The following is a 19,123-nucleotide window of genomic DNA, read 5'->3' on the forward strand; positions in this document are numbered from 1 at the left end:
TCTACCCTGACAACGTGGGCCACACACCACTGAGGAAAGCTACGGATATGTCCAACACAAAGTTGGAAACTTACTCCAAACACTAGGAAACTTTATTCTTACAAGTTTTGCTAACTTGATGACAGTTCTCAAGGTGAGCTTTGTGGACGGCAATGTGTGTCACAGTGACAAATGGCTGGATTAGTTCCTTCTAGCAGGGGATTGTTTCCCAAACCAGCCCCGGTAGATGGAGCACAGGGAGGCTCCGATGCTGTGATGTGGACAGCCATGGGCCCCTGGCTTCCTTGCTCCTGTTCCTCCAGGTTAGACTCACAGAACTCAAAGCCCATGGAGGAACAGTTTGAAAGCTCATTATTAGTAAACCTCCGATAGAAGTTTTGACTAGGGAGGTAAATTTGTGTGTGTGTATGTGTGTTTGTGGTGTGCATCTGTGTGTGCTTGCTCACACATGTGCCATTACATGTGTGTGTGCAGATGATCATGGACATGTATGTACAGACATGTGGAGCCCAGAGGTTGGTGCACATTGGGGGTCTTCCTCAATCACTCTCATCCCGCTGAACGGGGAGTTCTGGGATTCTTCTAGATAGCTTGCCCTGGGGATCCTGTCTCTGCCTTCAAAGTGCTTGCCCAGGCCCTCTTGATGGGGGCCTGAACTGTGGGTCCTCATGCTCCTTCTGCAAGCTCTTTACCTGCTGAACTATCTTCACGGTCTCTAGTTATGTAGCTTTTTGCAGTAGCATAACAGTTGCTTATGCTGTGTCTTAAGATAGAATAACTTACCAGAGAAGCCTATGGAACCCATGGCCCTAAAAGCAGGTAAGGCAGCCACCGGCTGTTAGCTGGTAGGGCTATCATTCTTTTTGCTCATTTTTTATTCAACAAAAACTTGAATACCATGATGTAACCGCCACGTGTAGAGGGCTGCAGGTGCCCAACAGTGGTGGACGGGATACACCATAAATTCCCACTCAGAGTTTGTGTTCTAGTGGTGGGGCGGAGATGGGAGATAGGAACCCAGCAGACAAAGGTTGTGAGGGATGGACGGGAGCCATGCTCAGGAAGTCCCATGAAAAGTGATACTTGAACGGGGACCTGAGTGGTAAGAGAGAAAGCCCACGGGAAGAGTCGGGGGAGGGACCTCCTGCAGAGGTGTCTGGAGTGCACGGGCGCAGATGAATAGAGAGAAGGCCGTGCTGTGCAGCACACGGGAATGGTGAGAGGCACAGGCAGGAAGCCTGTGATGGCTGCACTGTCACAGGGCCACTGTGACTCTGGGCATGCCCTAGGCGCGTACGTCGAAGTGGAATCCGTGCTTGCCTTGCCTAATAGACTACAGCAGAAGTGACACTGTGCCAACTCTGGGTATGGCCTGAGACTGACCTCACAATCACTGTCTCCCACTTCTTGGAAAACTCACAGTTGGTATTCTGTCAGCCGCCATGTTGTCAGGAGCCCAACCCCGTGGGCAATGCCACTGACACCGTTAGTCAAACCTCCGTTCCCATTCAGCATCCAACGGTGGTCAGGAGAGGAGCCTGGCTGGGAATAGCTGGCCCTGGACCACAGCACCAGACCATGAGCTCGGGGAGGAAGGACTGAGTCCAATCAGCTCCCAAAAGCAGGAGAAAGGATAGCAGATTACTGCTTTAAGCCATGACAATTTTCCTAGATGCTTACCCCCAATGGACCTTGTGGCCATGAACAATAAGGGGCCTGACATGGCAGTGCTGGGCGAATGCCCCATAGTCTTTCTCTTTTGCTCAGAATGTCACACACCTCTCTGTGGAACTTTCTCAGCCAATGAGAGGCTAAGGGAGCTAATGACAACTCTTCATGGTGTGAATGTCTCCCACTTCAGGCTGAGAACTTCTTGCTCTAAGAAACTGAATGATTATGATATTTTAAAATGTCTTATTCCTCTAAGACAGTAAGAATTAAAGAAAACAAATATTTAAGTTTAGGAAATCACCTTGAAAGTTCTTGCTTTGCTTTTCTTAGGTATAGATATGAATTGGTGCACTGTGGGAAAGCCCTGGGCTTTGGATTTGGGGGAAGAAGTGGGCTCATCCAGCACTTCTTGCTGTATTGTTAAGTTAAGCAAACCTGAGTCCTTGGTACTGGCTTCCTCGGCTATAAACCGGGAGGGCGATACTGAGTCTCAGTGGAGAGAGGACAGCGTGTTCTGCGAAGTGCTTGGTGCACAGTGGATGTTTGAGGGAGCTTCTAGTGCTGAGACCCCTCCCCCTTTCCTCTCTGCCTGGCTCTTTCCTCTTCCCTCCCCTGTCCACCCCCAGGAGAGGGCTTTTGAGCATAAGATAAAAGCAGGAGATAGATGAGAAAGCTGCAAACAGAGCCTGGAGTCGGACAAGCATGACTCTGGCCTTAGTCACAGGCTGGGAGAGACTAAAGGCCCTCCTCCAGAGTCCTTGGTGGCTGATGTTACTCCCTTGCCTGGGTGATTCATGATCTTGGGGCCATTTCAGGTTATTGTTAATTGATCTTTTAGTGTGCAAAGCACATTCACATACCTTACAGCCTTTGATTGTCCCAATAACCACAAGACAATAGTTTCTTCATTCTACAGATGAGCCAAATGGGCCTCACTGTGGGTAAGAATTTAGCCCACAAACCCAGAGGCAAGAGCAAGTCTGAATGTGAACCCAGAGACTTTTTCTCTGATAACGCACATCCACTGTTCTTTCAGTGTCTCCTGAAAGCCATGGCGAAATTGAAAACACAGTGGCTCACTCACCAAGAGATGCCTGCTAACATGAATTTTCAAAACAGGAATTGCCGGGAATAGACAAACAGGTAAAATCCGTAGCCCCGCTTTGGCAATTATGGCCACTTAGGAGAAAGACACTCACTGGCTTGCCTTCCCAGCCTCCTCTGCCCTTTTGCTTTCCGACGCCAGTGGTTCAGTTCAGCTGGCATTTGTACTGCAATTCTGGGGCTGGTTTGTGTCACTTGATGAGTGTCCTTGTTTCCCTTCATTTCTACTTAAGATTTCAAGGTCCATCCTCAAAGTAACCTTCTTGTGTAAGAGTCTCCCTCCTCGTCGGACTTATCTGGAAAATCCCCAGTGCTGGGTAAATTTAACTTCGGGTCTGTTTGTCATGTGTTACCCTCACCCTCCTGACTGAGCAAGGCTGGAGAAGATGATGCAGCTTCAGTGAGAGACAGGCCTCCATGCGATCGATTCGAATGGTGAGCCTTGAGTTTCTGCTCAGCACCAGCCGCTCGTCCCAGATTTCCGAGCCCACCGGCCTCCCATACCGCCCTCACAGCTCTTGTACATGTCTCTCCTTAGGGAATCGGCATTGCCCCTCCCATACACACCCAGGAGGGACGCTGTAACCTTTGCAACCCATCTCTCTCATCTCTTCCTTGTACTGTGAGTTCTGCCTTTGATGGGCAGATTTCTAGATAAGAAAAACCCTTCACTTTTGCTACTCGATACTACAAGCAGCCTTGAGTCGGCTGCTCAAGGCTACCACTCTAGCCATCCCCAGCCGGATCCATTTTTCCCTTACTCATGGGTCATTCCTATTAGCAGACAGCATCCCCCATCTTAGAACAATGCTTTCTGCGAGCCCTTTGGCTTCTTGATTTCTCTTCTTTATTGCAGAACTCAAGAGCTGGGAATAATTCAGCATCAAAATTCCTCTTCAACCCTCAGCTTCCTGACCAGCAACCTGGGGAAATGCATATACCCAGGCTGCTAGGAGCATGTGTGTCCCTAATGCCGTGGTCACAGTCTTCATACTCTTTGTCTCTCAGAGTCATTCAGCCATGCAGGAAATGCCTCCTCTCTGAAGCCTTGCCTTTGTGGGACTCTCAGGAGACCATGCTTCCCCCAGTCCTCCTTATTCTCCATCGCTGGTGTCTGTTTCTTGTGGGCTCCACTCTTCCAGAGCTGCTCCAGACTGACATATTCCCTTCTGGAGGGAGGAGGGAGACTTATCACACCCAGGAAGCTCACAAACTTCCAAGACAGAGAAAGTCCCAAGACTCCCGATGCCATTACCCAAGACAGCATGAATGAGCAGCAAGCAATTGCCAGAGAACAGGAGACTTCCAGGGAGTCTTCTGAAAGTCAAGTGAGGAGCCCCAGGGATGAGGCTTGGTGAATGTACGCTCACGCCGGGGTGGGCTTTCCAGTGAGAGCTGCCGCTGAGTCAGCCATGCTCCACCGAGGAGCCCCAGTTGTTTCATCGAGCTGGCCTTGTGTGGGGTCAGCTCTCTGGCAAGTTGTTGGAGTCCCGTCTGGGATGAATGGATGTTCTCATCCCACCCAAGAAAAGTCACGCAGATCTGTAGACACCAAAGAGCCCCACACCTCCATTTTCAGGCAGCCTCTCTATGTTCACGGCTTTAAGTTCTTGTGCTGAATTGCGTTCCCCTAAAATTCATGTTCAAATGAGAACTTTTATGAAGACTGTTTTTGGAATTGCATCCTGTAGATAAAGTGAAACCAAGGTAGTTGGGGGACCATGATCCAGTCTGAGTGGTGGCCTTTATAAAGAGACATTGGGGACACGTGTCCACAGACAAATGATGACACTGAGGACACAGAGAAGAGGTGGCCACTTGCAAGCACCAGGAGAAGCCAAAGCTCCTGACATCGGAGCCTGGTTGGCTTGTTTCCCCAACTACAGGTGATATGTTTCTGTGCGAGTCACACAGGCTGTAGCATTTTATTACTGTCTCACAAGCAACGAAACAACTTCCATGTTTTTATCTGTAGCCCAGGACACTCCCCAAGCTCCTGACATCAGTGCTGACACCAAGTCAAGCTGAAGTCCCTGAAATCCACTTCTCCAGCAGTCTGCTGCATCTTAGCTAAATGACAGCACAGACTTCTTGTCCGGGTCCAAGCCTTTGGCGTTACCTTGGATGTCACCCCTCCCTTTTTTTATTCCATATTAAATTCATAAACAAATATGTCCACTTTTACATTAACACGGTATCCAAACTATGGCATTTTGTGCTACCGTGGCACCCCAGCTGAGCCTAAACCCCGCGTTTTGTTGGCTGGAAGAGCTCATGGCCGCCTAAGTGTCCCTCTTTGTGGCTCACTGCCTTCTCCATCTGTGTATAACTTGCAGACGAAACTATTCTGGGGATACAGTTTGGGTGACAGCACTCTTCTGACCAGCCATCTCCCCGCACTCCTGTCTCAGAAAGAGAAAACCTAACCCCCTCCTGGCTGTGCCTCACCTCCAACATGATGGGCCATTCCACTCGAGCTCAACATTTGGCTGCGGCCCAATCCAATGCCTGATGTTCTAATGCAGATCCTGGTGGCCCTGACTTCCTAGGCCTGGCAGGCTCTTCCCCACGGATACCTGGCTGCCCCACCTCCATCTCTGTTTAATGGTTTCTTCCCAAGGGTCGCTTCCTCTACCCCTCTACTTTTGCCTGGCAATTGTGACCTGTTTTCTCTAATTTACTTTTTTCATACATTTCATTTTCTCTCTGCTGTAATTCTTTATGATGCTGTTTTCCAGCCTTCTGTTCTCCCAGGTTAGCTTCCCGGAGACACAGGTTGAGTAAGTGTGACGTGACGGCCTCCTGGTTCTCTTTCCTGCATTTGTTTTAGTGCCTAAGGAAAAATGCACCCTAGCTAGATAAGGCTAGCTCACTGGGTGAGCGAGTCCTTGAGCCAGTCTTGAAGGCTAGGCTGAGGGGTTGGCACTACCTGGGACAGTAATGTATCCAATAAAGCTGTGGGCAGGCGTAGGAAAATGGTCTGAATTAAAGTGGCAATAGCTGCTATCTTTCTGACTTTTAGCCATTTAAGAGTTTACTTGGATAATGTCTCGTCATCTTTCTAGAGCCAGCGCAAGACTTTAGTGACGTTTAGCCTCCTGAGTCCCCTGTTGTAATCAACGTCCGTATCTCCCAGGAGCTCCTTCTCTGGTCAGCAGTTTGTTTCTGTTTCTAGCACACTGATTACCACCCAGTTGAAAGACTCTGTCTCTGGGGTCCTTATGACCAGGACTATGGTGTCTGGCTCCTGTCACCTCAGCCAGCATTGTTCCGTGTACGTGAATAGCAAGCATTTGATTTCTGCGGCCTGAAAGTGGGAACAACAGATTCTTTTAAGGAATAAATACAGAAAGAACCGACTGCTAAGCAAACCTCAACCCCAGCTTCCAAAAGTCTCGTGGGTTTGATGCCTGTGGCACGTGTACTCTGAGGTCTTGGGGGAACTGGAGAGATGAGAAGAGACAGCAGACCGCATCTGAGCAAGTGTTCTGCCAACATGAAAAGCAACAAAAGTTTAGGTTGGGGAAACTGTAGAGCCGTAGGCTTGACAATACTGCTCTGTTCTTAAGAAGTTCCTAAGAAAGAGCCAGGTGTGTTCACAAAGAGGAAGGCCCTGGAAACAATCCCAGGGCTGTCTTTGAAATGGGTGTGGCCGCTGACATCCTGGATAAGGAGGCTCATTATCTGAGACTTGAAAATGTGAAGCTCAGAAGGAGGGCAGGACAATGACTTGGTAGGAGGTGCAGAGATGGGACCATAGGTCATCAGGGGCTCATTGAACTGAACTGGGAAGTTCAATGAGCTTGTGGGTTTCATGTCCTCATTCATAAACAGATTTAACAGTTGCCTTTAAATGAGGATGTTGTAAGGATGGAAACAAGATAATATAGGTAGGGTTTGTCATAGGAGTGTGTGTGAGTGAGTGAGTGTGTGTGTATGTATGAGTGTGTGCTTATGAGTATGTAACCATGGGTAGGTGTATGTGTGTGTGAATGTGTGTATTTGTGTGCATGGGAGTGTGTGCACAGATGTGGGAGAGTGTGTAGGTGTGTTTGTGTGTTTGAGTGTACGTGAGTTGTGGCTCTTTGTGAGAGTGTGTGAGGGTATTGTGAAAATATGTGTACATGTGCGTGTCCGTGTGCACATGTGTATGTGTAAATGTGTGTGAGTGTATGGTAAAGTGTGAGTGTGTGTGTCTGACCGTGTGAGTGTAAGTGTGTATATGCTCATGTGCATGCCACAGGTTTAGGGTAAGTTTAATTCAGCCTTTTCCTATTTGCTTGATGCTAGCAGCAGACAGAGGCTTCTCTGAAGGGAATTTATGTGAAGGAGAAGCAAGAGCAGCTGTGTTCTTCCCAGAAAGCAGAGCCTCCTGTTTGCAGAGAAAGAACAAATTTAACCCAATTCTTTTAAAATTTTATTTATTTATTTTATATCCTGGCTGCTGCTCTCCCTCCCTCCTCTCTTCCCAATCCTCCCCCACCCCTGCGACCTCTTTATTTCCACTCCCAATCCACTCCTCCTCCATTTCTGTTTAAGAAAGGGCAGGTCTCCCATGGGTATCAACAAAACATGGCATATCAATTTAAGACTAAGCATCTCCTTATGGTGTAAGTCTGGGCAAGGCAATGCAGGAGGTGTAGGGTCCCAAGAACTAGTAAAAGAATCTGAGACAGCTCTTGGTCCCACCATTAGGAGTCCCACAAGAGGACCAAGCTACACAGCTGTAACATATATGCAGAGTGCCTGGGTCAGTCCCATGCAGTCTCCCTGGTTGTCAGTTCAATCTCTGTGAGCCCCTATGAGTCCAGGTTAGTTGATTCTGTGAGTTGACCCCTATTGGTCCTCCAGTCCTTTCTCCCCGTTTTCTGCAGGATTTCCCACACTCTGCCTGGTGTTATTCTGTGGGTCTGTATCTGTTTCTATCAGTTGCTGGGTGGCACTGATGACAACTGGCCTAGGCACCAATCTGGTCACAGGAAATGGCCAGTTAACACTACATCCACTATTGTGTTCTTGATCCAGCCTAGAAGAACATGTCTGAGACCAGGAGAAATGTTAAATGTGTAACTGGGAAAAATGGGGGGAAATATTAGCATTTTGGTCCATGTGTGTGACTGTAAGAAAATACTTAGCATTGAATGACTTGTGAAGTCTCATGGTTCTTGAGGTTGGAAGTCAAAGAGCAAAGTTAGAAGAGATCCCTCTGTCTAGTAAGAGTTCTCTGCTTCCAAGATGGCGCTTTGCCCCACCTTCCAGGAAGGAACACTGTGCTCTTGAATGGCGGAGGGTAAATAAAAGGGCAAAATAGCAAGTGCTGGGTGAAGCTTTCCAAACCAAAGCACAAAGGCTGAAGATTGCTCACCGGGCAAGGTGGGCGGGCCCCCTCTGGAAGTCTAGATTTCTCCTCCTAGCTCACTGTTCTAGTGGTAACATCCCACGGGGGCCTCTTACTGCAGCAAAAAGAAGTCTCTTTGGTGAGGGGTGAAAACCACACTTAACCAGTTTGTTGTTTACGCCTAAGAACAGCAGAGAACATTTATTGGGCTCTTATTATACAGCAAGGGCATAGGACTTAGACACAGCATAGGTGAGAAGAAGCTGGAGGTCTTGTGTACGTCGTACTCAACATCAAAAAAAATGCAGCACCCGCAAAAGTCGCATTCTTCTAGAACCACGAACAGTAATGTGTTCTTAGGATGTATCAACAGTCCCTCACATTTTAACACAGTGCTCAGTGCATATTGTATTGGCCAGCTGATTGATATGTCTAAGATTTTATTTGTTATTAGTGTTTGTGTGTGTGTGTGGTGGGGGGATATATGTGAGTAGAATACACATGTGTGGAAGTCAGGAGACAGATTCTATCCTTATACTCTTATGTGGGTTTTAGGGATCAAACTCAGGCCCTCAGGCAGCAAGGGCCTCTGCCCTCAGACCCATCCTGCTGGCCCTGGATGCTGTGCTTTAAGGGTGAGATGAATGAAGAACGGGGTGTTGAAAAGAGGACAGACAGACTAGAAAAAGTCATAAACCCAAGTGCACTGAGGTGCTGTGCAAGGCACAGGATATTCTTGTCTAGGAAAGAAAGAAAAGATCCAGTGTGAAGATGTTGAGCTGTCTTCAAATACAGAACTGCAAAACTTCGACACAGTTTGTCCTTCCCCCACAGGCTCCCGTGGGAACATGTGGTCCCCATCTGGTGGCAATGCTTCCAAATGCTGCAGAACCCTTAGGAGTCGGAGCCCCTCTAGTGAAAGTGGCTCACTCAGGTTTGAGATCCTGGCCCACTTCCTGTCTGAGTCCTGCTTCCCAGTTACTGGTGGTGCATAGCCAGCTACCTCACCCTCACAGTTTGGCTGCTATACTTTCCCCCACCATCATGGACTGTCTCCTCTTGAACTATAACTGAAACCCGTCCTTTCTATCTTAAGTTGCTTTCTCTCAGGTGTGTGGTCATGACAACACGAGCAACAACTAATAGAGAGAGTGAGGTTCCAGTTGCCCATAGCCATGCCCTGGTCTTCCATGAATACAGGATCTAAACTGAGGTCTTCGTGCTTCTGCAGCAAGCACGCTTCCCACGGGGCAGTTACGTGGGAAGAGGGATGAGCAGGAATTCAGATGCCAGCGCTTCCTTCGGGTGAAGGGAGACAGCAGGGGCTGTTGATGGGTTGGGAGGTGATAGTGATGCTGGGAGGTGATAGTGATGCTGGGAGGTGATGATAGTGATGCTGGGAGAATGTGCGGGACCAGACGGAATTAGCAGGGATGGCAGGGAGTTTTAGGGCAGATATCCTAGAGGAAGTGGGAGGCCAGAAGCTAAGTGCAGCTTGAGGCTATAAATAGGATCGTTAGGTGAGCTGCGATAGCAGGAGCCGTGGAATGGAAGCGTCTAGAAAGATCAGCGTACGAGACTGCAAACTGAGAGATGATAGGAAGCAAAGACAACTAAGGAGAATGAAGTGACCGCGCTAGAGGGAGAGCCAGGAAGTTCATGCCAAAGACCAAGATGGAAGGAAAGACTGTTGTAAGAAACCCAACAGGACGAACGTCGCAGGGCAAACAGATTTGCGAAATCAAAGGAGACAGATTTGTGTGTTAAATAGTTTACACTGTTTTAAAATTGGAATTTGTTTTTATTTATGTGCATATTCCGTGTCTGTATGTAGACATGTGGATGTGGGTGCTGGTGCCCAGGGAGGCCAGAGGTTGTCTGACCCTCTGAAGTTAGAGTTCCAGGCCGTTGTGAGCCTTCTGGAGTTGGTGCTGGGAACCAAACGTGGGTCCCCTGAAAGAGCAGTAAACACTCTGAATCGTGGAGCCAGCCCTCCAGCCCCCAAAATTTTACTTTTGTACACATATTTATAGACTTTGTAAGCACAATCAGATAACGGTTGAGCTATGAGAAGGGCAGGGCTGTAGAAATCCTTACACTCTGCAGGGCAGGGCTAAGAAATGCACAGTCTGAACAGTAAGGCAAGGTCTGGCCAGCTATGGATGCACAGACTGACAAGGATGGTGTTTGCCAAGCATGAGGTGATTCCTAGTTCTCACGTGTGGGTTTTTAAATGAAAAGTTGGTGAAAACTGTGAATTCGACAAGATAATCTGGCTCTTTTCTCCTTAGAGTTCAATATATTATGACGTTCCCAGGAGATGGAGTAGGAAGATGTCAATCACAGGGCTGTCATATGCTCAGAGAGGCTTAGGGCAGCAGAAGTTCTCAGCCAATGGGTCATGACCCCTGGTGGGTTGGAATGACTCTTTTATATCAGATATTTACATCATGGTTCATAACAGTAGCAACATTACAGTTATGAAGAAGCAGCTAAATAATTTTATGATTGGGGTCACCACAGCATGAGGAACCAGGTAAGGGTCACAGCATTAGGAACGTTGAGAACAATTGCCCTGGTGTTCAGTGCCTCTCCCTGACCACACCCAATCTCACACTTACAAATCTAGTCAGAAACTGGCAACTTGTATATATCCCGTGGAGTCTGACTATGGCGCTTTTCAGAAAATAGCACAGTCCTAGGCTTGCATGTCTTCCTGCACCCGGTGGGAATGTCTCCTGAGGACCTGGCTCATGGTGTCCCAGTTACTTTCAAGTTGCCATACCCCTCTTCTCTTTCTGTTTATTTTCTCCTCCTCTCTCCTCATTGTTCTTCATTTTGACCCAAGTCATGTATATTTTCATGACCTAAGTCTTGTTTATTCTGGCTTCTTTAAAAAACTTTTTAATATGTCATTATATGTTCTGTGTGTGGAGGAGGGGACATGCGTATGGGTGTTTGCATGGGCACACATGTGGTATGTTCATGTCCATGTACGTGTGGAGGCTGGACGTTGATGTTGGGTGTCTTCTGTCACTCTGCATCTCGTCTGTGATTGGATGTCCCATGTGCTAGAGAGTCCCATGTGATAGTGTCCCATGTGCTAGAGTGTCCCATGTGCTAGTATCCCATGTGCTAGAGTGTCCCATGTGCTAGTATCCCATGTGCTAGAGTGTCCCATGTGATTGATAGATTATCCCATGTGATAGTGTCCCATGTGATGAGTGTCCCATGTGTTAGAGTGTCCCATGGAACCCAAAGCCCACCTTTTCTGCTTGGCTCACTTGGCATTGAGCTCCTGGGATCTGCCTGCCTCTGTGTTCCTCCCCAGCATGAGGGTTTGTCATCTTCACCTGTAGGCCATGTCATCACAACCCGACTTTCACACGGGTTCAAGGGACCCAACTCAGGCTCTTGTGCTTGGCTAGCGAGCACTTTTGCTACTGAGTCTCCCTGAGCCCATACGTTTCTGTGTTAGGTTTCTTTATCACGTATTCTTCAGACTTCAGAGTGATGCATTTATCGGCCATCTTTCATGGTCTGATATTAAAGTAAATCATTGCACAGAAGTTATAGCGGCAAGAAGCTCGAAGTGACACAGACCCTGTGTTTTCTGGATGGATAGTTCGCTCAGCTTGTCTTCAGATTTCCTCCTTGACACCATGTGGTAGGGATCTTGACAGTGAGTTCAGCGGGCCTCTATCTAACCTCAAGGACTGGAAGTGAAGGCCCCCAGCTGCTGAGCCCTGGTTGGCACACTCACCAAGGCTACTCTTTCCACAGGCCTCTCCTGGCCAGTGACTGAGTGTGGAAAGACCTGAGGGTCCTAGAAGGCACCAGACACTGCTGATGGCTGGCCTGGCTCTGCGAGTTCCTCGGTAATATTGAACCTGGACTCCACTGCAGTTGCAAAGATCTGGCCTCCCCAGCTCTCCACCCCAGAGGTGAGCTTCATACCACCAGCAGGTTTTTCTGGTTCCTTCACTGCTCTCACCATGAGCGTTTGTGTCAATCAAATCCTTGCACCTGCAATCTCATCTGGGCTTCTGCTTCTTGGAGGGGTGGGACTTGTAGACACACCTAGTGAAAGAGGAAAGTCTGAGTGCCATGGGCCTTGAGGCGTGGTGTTCTCTCTGGCACGGGGTCCCGATCATGTGACCAGCATCAAAATCATTGAATGAAAATGGTCTTATTTGCAAAGGGGCCGAGGCGGCTGACCCAGCAGGCTGGCACAGTCAGTAAAATTTCAGCTGTGACTTGTGATCAGAAAATCAGATGCCAGCAGAGCTGCGCTGACACCTTAGGCCCTGGGCACTTGCCAGGCGTCGTGTTTCCTTCTGCTTCACATTTCCCACAGGAGATAAGATTGAGCCGATGGGCAGTGCTCGGGGAGATGCTGCTGATCCCTGGGTGCTCATGGGTTGAGTCAGCATTGCTAGAGGATTTGGGAAGAACACAGACTCAATACTCCTTTGAAATTGTCTTGACTTGGAGAACAGAAAGTTAAAAAATATTTGGTTTGCTACAAATGATCTATCAAACTGTGAGATAAAATTTTTCACTTATCAGATCGGCAAATATTTAGAAGATTGATCTCCTATGGCGTTGGTTAGAGGGTACGGAAACAAGCCACTTCCTACACATGCTAGGGGCATAAACAGGTACAAACCTGTAGCAAGGTTAATTTGTCAGCTCCGAGGAAACTGACAGTGTGGGAATCTTCCCTACGGAAGAGTTGACGGGGATACAGAGATCTACACAGAAGGACCATGCAAGTTGTAGATTGCTGGTGATAGCAATGCAGGCTGTGCCCATGCCAGGATGAGATTCTGTAAGTCAGTGGCGCCGCATTATACCCCGGAGTGTTGAGGAGCTGTTAATAGGGCCGCCACGAGACTGCCTTTGTGGAAGGAGAAGACAGCACCCTTTCCTCTTGGCCTGCAGAGTACACGGAGAGCAGTGGGATTTGTTGAATGGAATGTAGGCTGGATGTTAAGTCCCGCTGCTTCCTTGCCAGGGCTCCAGCAAAATGAACATTGTGAATGCTGCTCAGCAGCCCCAGGAGTTAGAAATAGTGAGATAGACTTGCACATGGTGACAGGGAAGGTAGCCCAGGGCACGAATCCCTCTTACCCAAGAAAAGACATAGAAGAGAAGAAAGCTGGAGAACATCTTACTGATAATAGTGTGTGTGTGTGTGTGTGTGTGTCGGACTTATGTGTTTTATGTTTGTCATATGTGTGTGGTATACATGTGTATTGTATATTGCACCTGTGTGGTATGTGTGGTATGTGTGTAGCTGTACCTGAGTGGTGTATGTGGTATATATGTGTGATGTGTGTAGTATACATGTGTAATGTATGTGATATATATACATATATATGATGTTTATATTGGTGTATGTGTGTGGTATACATGTTATGCATGTGAAGTATGTGGTGTCTGTGTGGTGCATATTGTGTATGAGTGTGGTATCTGTGCAAATGTGCTCCTGAAAGCAGGAGGATGTTAGTTGTCCTGCTCTGTTACTCTATATTGTTCCCTTAAGACAAAGTCTCTCACTGAACCCAGAGCTAGGCTGGTGACCAGCAAGCTACAGTGATTTTCCTATCATCTCCTTCATCCACTTGGGTACAAGCGAGAGTGCACACAGGCACACTCCCTAGACCTAGGCTGGTGACCAGCAAGCTACAATGACTTTCCTATCTCCTCCATCCACTTCAGGTACAGGCGTGCAAACAGCCACACCCAGCTTTTTACACAGGTGCTGGCAATCTGAACCCAGATCCCCATGTCTTTATACCAACTGCTCTTATTTGCTGAGCCATCTCTCCAGCACCCAAAACAAAGTGTCTTTGGACAACACACACAAACCCACAAAACAAGTTGTCCCTGGCAACTGCTAACTCTTTCCCCTGATGAATGGCAGTTTCTCTTCTCTTGTTTTCCTTTTTGTTTAACTACACAATTTTATTAGAATTTAGACAAAAAAACAAACCTATAAGAATAAAAACATGATTTCTCTGTAGCTGACTTGGTTTCTCCTCCTCATGAACAGTAGATCCAAACTTCTGCAGCAAACGCTTGCTGCTTTTCGGAAAGACATCCGTGAAGCTAAACAGCAAAAAGCTTGCTGCTTTTGAAGAACATAAGCAGTCTGTTTCATAGCCACAGTAAATAGTAAAATCAGAAAGTTAAACACTAGTGCCCAATTATTGTAGAATGTATATTCAAATGACACCATCTTCTCAGGGATTCCGTCCCTTGGCCCAGGAGCCGCCCCAGGGTCATGCTCTCATTTACCTGCCGTGGCTCCTTAGCCTCGTTTATTCCGGAACAGCTCCTCAGCCTTTCCGTGTCTTTCTTCATCTTAACATTTTAATTACTTTACTTACTCTCTCTCTCTCTCTGTGTGTGTGTGTGTGTGTGTGTGTGTGTGTAGGTCACAGGACAATTTGCAGCAGTCAATTCTCCCCCCTCCCCCGACCGTGGATTCCAGGGATCAAACTCAAGACTGTCAGGTTTTGAGGCAAGTGCCTTTACCTACTGCGCCATCTGGTCGGCCCCTCTACCGACATGTTTTGATGCACATGGACCAGCCATGTTCCAGAGCATCCACCAGTCAAGGTTATCTTCATGCCTTCCCATAGTGACATTAAACTATTCAGTTATGGTGGGGATAACATAAAATGTAAAAGAGCGGCGCTTTTAATAAGCAAGCCATACTTGTTATAATGAATGTATTTATAATTAAATTGTTAATACTCATCAAAACCATCCTGTCTCTCCATTGTCCCTGGCAACTGCTAACTCTTTCCCCTGATGAATGGCAGCCTATTGCTGGCGCTCACAGTGGGTCCTGATTATTCTCATCGTCCTAGGAGTCAACATGTTCTCTCTGTTCATTTAGTCATCGGCTAAATAAATAAATATTTTGAAAATGAAGTCTGAGCATGGGAATAACTTCCTGATCTCTAGAGGCAATCAACTCTGGTATGGCAAGCAGGGACTATCAGTGAACATTCAACTCTGGTTCATGCCAACATCACCTGGCCAATGCTAACAGTGTTAGATGCTCTGTGAAGGACAAGGGGGACTCTCTAATTTTAGAGGCAGCATTTATTAACTCTTAAATACTGAAGCTGGGCCAATAGCAACTAAACTTAGGGCAGGTTCATTTCCAGTGTGGAGAAGAAAGAAGGCAGAGACACGATGTCTGAAGAGTATAACCCAGTGGAGACGGAACTTCAGCATACGTCTCAGTGAAGACTTTATTTCTCCCCAGCCCTCTGATGTCTTCTTTATCATGGTGGTCTACATACATTTTATGAAGTCTAGTCCTGGGCCTTTGTCTTCTTGAACGACTGTCCCCAAGGTGACCGTGCATTTACAAAGTATACTGCAAGTGGGATGTGCTTAACTACTGACGAGCCTTGCGTTTTGCTATTGAAACGTTGCCACAGATGCCCCAAATGTGAACCCACGCCGTGTTCCTTGTGCCAGAGGCTTCACTGCTCAGACATCAGCATTGCCCTGGTCGGGCACTGAGGAGAAGGATTTGGAGCTTGGGCTATGGGACTGGGTTGCCGCTCTTCCCTTCTAATGACTTTAGCATTAGAGTTTTGGACCTCTCCTGGTGTAACTTGCTAAATCCTCTCCGTCTCTCCATTCACTGGCTAGATATGGTTAGTGGATGCCTCTCTCTCTCTCTCTCTCTCTCTCTCTCTCTCTCTCTCTCTCTCTCTCTCTCTCTCTCTCTCCTCCCCCATGCCTCTCATCGGTATTATCAGATTCTCTTCCCTGCTCCTCAGCCAGAGCCTCTGGGGAAAGGATTGTTTTGGCTGGAATTTGACAAGGCACAGGTGGTTTTGCCAGCTGTAAGTTCTTTAGTTCTTGCTGGCTGCCCACCAACTCTTAGCTTTTTCACAGTCTTCTGTGGTGGAGGAGGAGGGGCAGGAAGGGACAGTAGGTCCTTGACATTGTTGTTCAACATCAGCAGCTGTCTCGGGTTGGCACTGAGTCCAGGGTGTTCCTCGGGAAGGGTTTTTTTTTTTAATTTTTGTTTTCTTTTTTTTTCTTTTTTTCCTTTTCTCTTGAGATTGGTGAAATCACCAAGGAATCGCCCCAGATGGCAGCACCAACCAACTCAATCTTGGACAGTTAGCCAACGGTGCAGGGCAGCAGGATACCTGGTATACAATCCTTGTCCAGTTGTGCCCAACTCCTGGGCTCAGCTCAGAAGGCCACAGAGACTCCAGGATGCCCTGGGCTGCCATCGCTTCACCGCCACGCTGGTTGGAATCCAATAACACCAGCATCGTCTCCCAAAATAGATGGCAATAGTCCTGGGCTCTGTCTCTCAAATGGTTCCTTTTTCTTTTTCTTTTTTAGAAAGGAAAAAAAAAACCCTTAAAACTTGAAAGGCCTTCCCCTTCTCCTCTTCCTCTCCCAGCATCTCTGTGGCATGGTCCACAAGAGTGCTGTTCGACCTCGAAGGCCAGCACCTCCACTGTTCTCCTCTTAGCCTTTTTATTTTGAAAACGCTCACTTGACTCCTTTCCTCTGCCAGGCTTCCAGTCTCTTTCCTGCTAGGCGCTTGCAAAGCTTGGGTCTCCTTGATGTGGGTGGGCGCTCGCCTCCCCATTAATCTGAATCTCGTGGAAGGGAAAGCTAAGTGGCCCTTTCGGGGTGAATTCTCCTCTCCTTTCCTCTGATCTTGTTTCTCCCTGCCCTCCTCCTCACTAATCGCCTCTGCCCCTTAGCATGAGAGCCCGCCGATCTTCCTATTGTCAGCTGCTTAGAAGCAAGAACTAAGCTTGCAAAACCTTCACACATGGTGGGGACAAGGCCCGGGGGACCCCCTGGGAGTTTTCAGAGGCTCTGGCCTCGCTTTCTTCCCTCCTGTCTATTTCCAGCTGCAGGGGGGCGGCGAGGGGGGGTTGCTGGCATCACTCTCAGACCCTGACAAAGTGGCCTGATGGTCTCCTGGGATTTTTGCATCTCGGTTGCCTCCTCATCCTCTAGAGTTACAGATAATTCTACCTTCTTCCCGGCACTGCTCACGGAGGAGAGCCCTAAGAGGCGTATCTTGTCAACTTCTGGGTGGTGAGTTGAAGTCTCCCAGGCCAGAATCAGCTCATGAGAATGTGAGCCTGTTTGCTGTTTAATAAACTTTGTTGATAGTCTATCTTTCTGTTTGCTTAACACACACGGCATTTCTTTGAAACCCAAACAGCCCGGGACAAGGTACAGAAAGATAGGAAGGTAGAGGTGTGGATGTGTGTTTTGGGATAGTGGGGCAAGGGTAGGGAAGCAGAAAAAAAGAACGATGATGGCGCATGCCTTTAATCCCAGCACTTGGGAGGCAGAGGCAGGCGGATCTCTGTGAGTTCAAGGCCAGCCTGGTCTACGAGAGCGAGTTCCAGGACCGAAAGGACTATTACACAGAGAAACTCTGTCTCGAAAAACAGACCAACAAACCAAACAAACAAACAAACTAAAAACAAAAAGGAACAGCAGGGTAGGGAAAAGGTTCTCATTCCTTCAATCCTGGAAAGATACCATGGTATTGGAACATTGTTAGTCACAGGTTCCCAGAACCTCAGAGCCATATGCCACAAAGAGAAGCTGAAAGACGTGTCCTCTGGCTGATTAGAGCTTAGCTGATAAAATACTTAGTGTGTACACATGAAGACCTCAGTTCTACCTTCAGGCCCTACCTAAGAACTTTTGGCCTGGCAGAGTATGCCTGTAATCCCAGCACTGGGGAGACAGAAAGGACGATGGCCCTGGCTTTCTGTCTCGCCAGCGTAACCTCATTTGTGAGCTTCAGGTTAGTGAGTCACTGTCTCAAGGACAAGGTCAGTGGTACCACAGGAACAACAGACACCAGAGGTTGACCTCTGATACACACACACACACACACTTCCCCGCTCCACACACACCAACACCCTATTCTCACATCCACTAGGAAAGCAATCTGTTTTACCTACTGCATTTGCTTTTGTAAAACTCTTTCAGCTTCAACCATCACACTCAGGAGTGGGTATTATTGATGTGGCAAGCACCAGCATTTTTAAAATGCCAGCGTTCTGTGTTCTATGTCATTGTAGAGAATTCATCATTCTGAGGGATGCAGGCTACCCGTGTCCACCCAGTGAAGAAAATATGCATCTTTCCTGTCTTTTCTTCAAGAGCCTTGCCACGCTAATCTTCTGTCTCTCCCCAACCAGAGCTCACATTCAGTCTGAATGCTAAATAATGTTGTCATGAGGTTGCGTGGGCACTGGGCAAGATCTATGCCCAAACTATAATGAATCTCTCTTCTACATTACTGTTATGGTGGCCAAAATTGGTGAGCAGCCCATCCTCCAGGGAGCAGTGGGAGGAGAGGAGAATATTGTGTTGGACTGTATCCTGGACATATCTTCGGCTAGACTCCTGGAGCGGTTTAAATCAAGGGCTGGGCCGAGCAGGCTTGAACGGCTTTCAAGTGACAGGTTTATGGAGGCAGGCCTAATTAGATCATGGTAATTTGTACTATGACAATATCTTTCGCTCAAGATCTCAAAGCAAATTTCTGCCTTGATAGGTGAACTGCACAAAGGCTCACAAATGGTAAAGGATCTTCTTATTATCACAGAAAAAAGAAAACACTCGTGGGCAGTCCCGGTGAGAGCTAAGCTTGCATTTATAAAACTTTTATTAAATGCTTATTTACAAAACATGTACTCTACACGTATACTACATGTTCATGCATTTTTTTATTACTTGATATGGTGGTTAATCATGATTGTCAACTTGACTGGCTTTAGAGGCTTTAGAATCACCATGGAAACAGACCTCTGGCTGTGTCTATCAGGGTGTTTCTAAGGCCTATCTGAGCAAGGAACGCTCACCCTGAATGTGGGTGACACCACTCTGTGGGCCCCCATCCAGGACCACACAAAGCTGATGCCCGCATCTCTCTCTGCTTCCTGACTGCTGGTGCAGGGGTCCAACCACCTCCTC

Source organism: Alexandromys fortis, unplaced genomic scaffold, assembly GCF_014885135.2.
Source record: "Alexandromys fortis isolate MF-2015 unplaced genomic scaffold, M_Fortis_MF-2015_v1.1 scaffold_62, whole genome shotgun sequence".
NCBI lineage: Eukaryota > Metazoa > Chordata > Mammalia > Rodentia > Cricetidae > Alexandromys > Alexandromys fortis.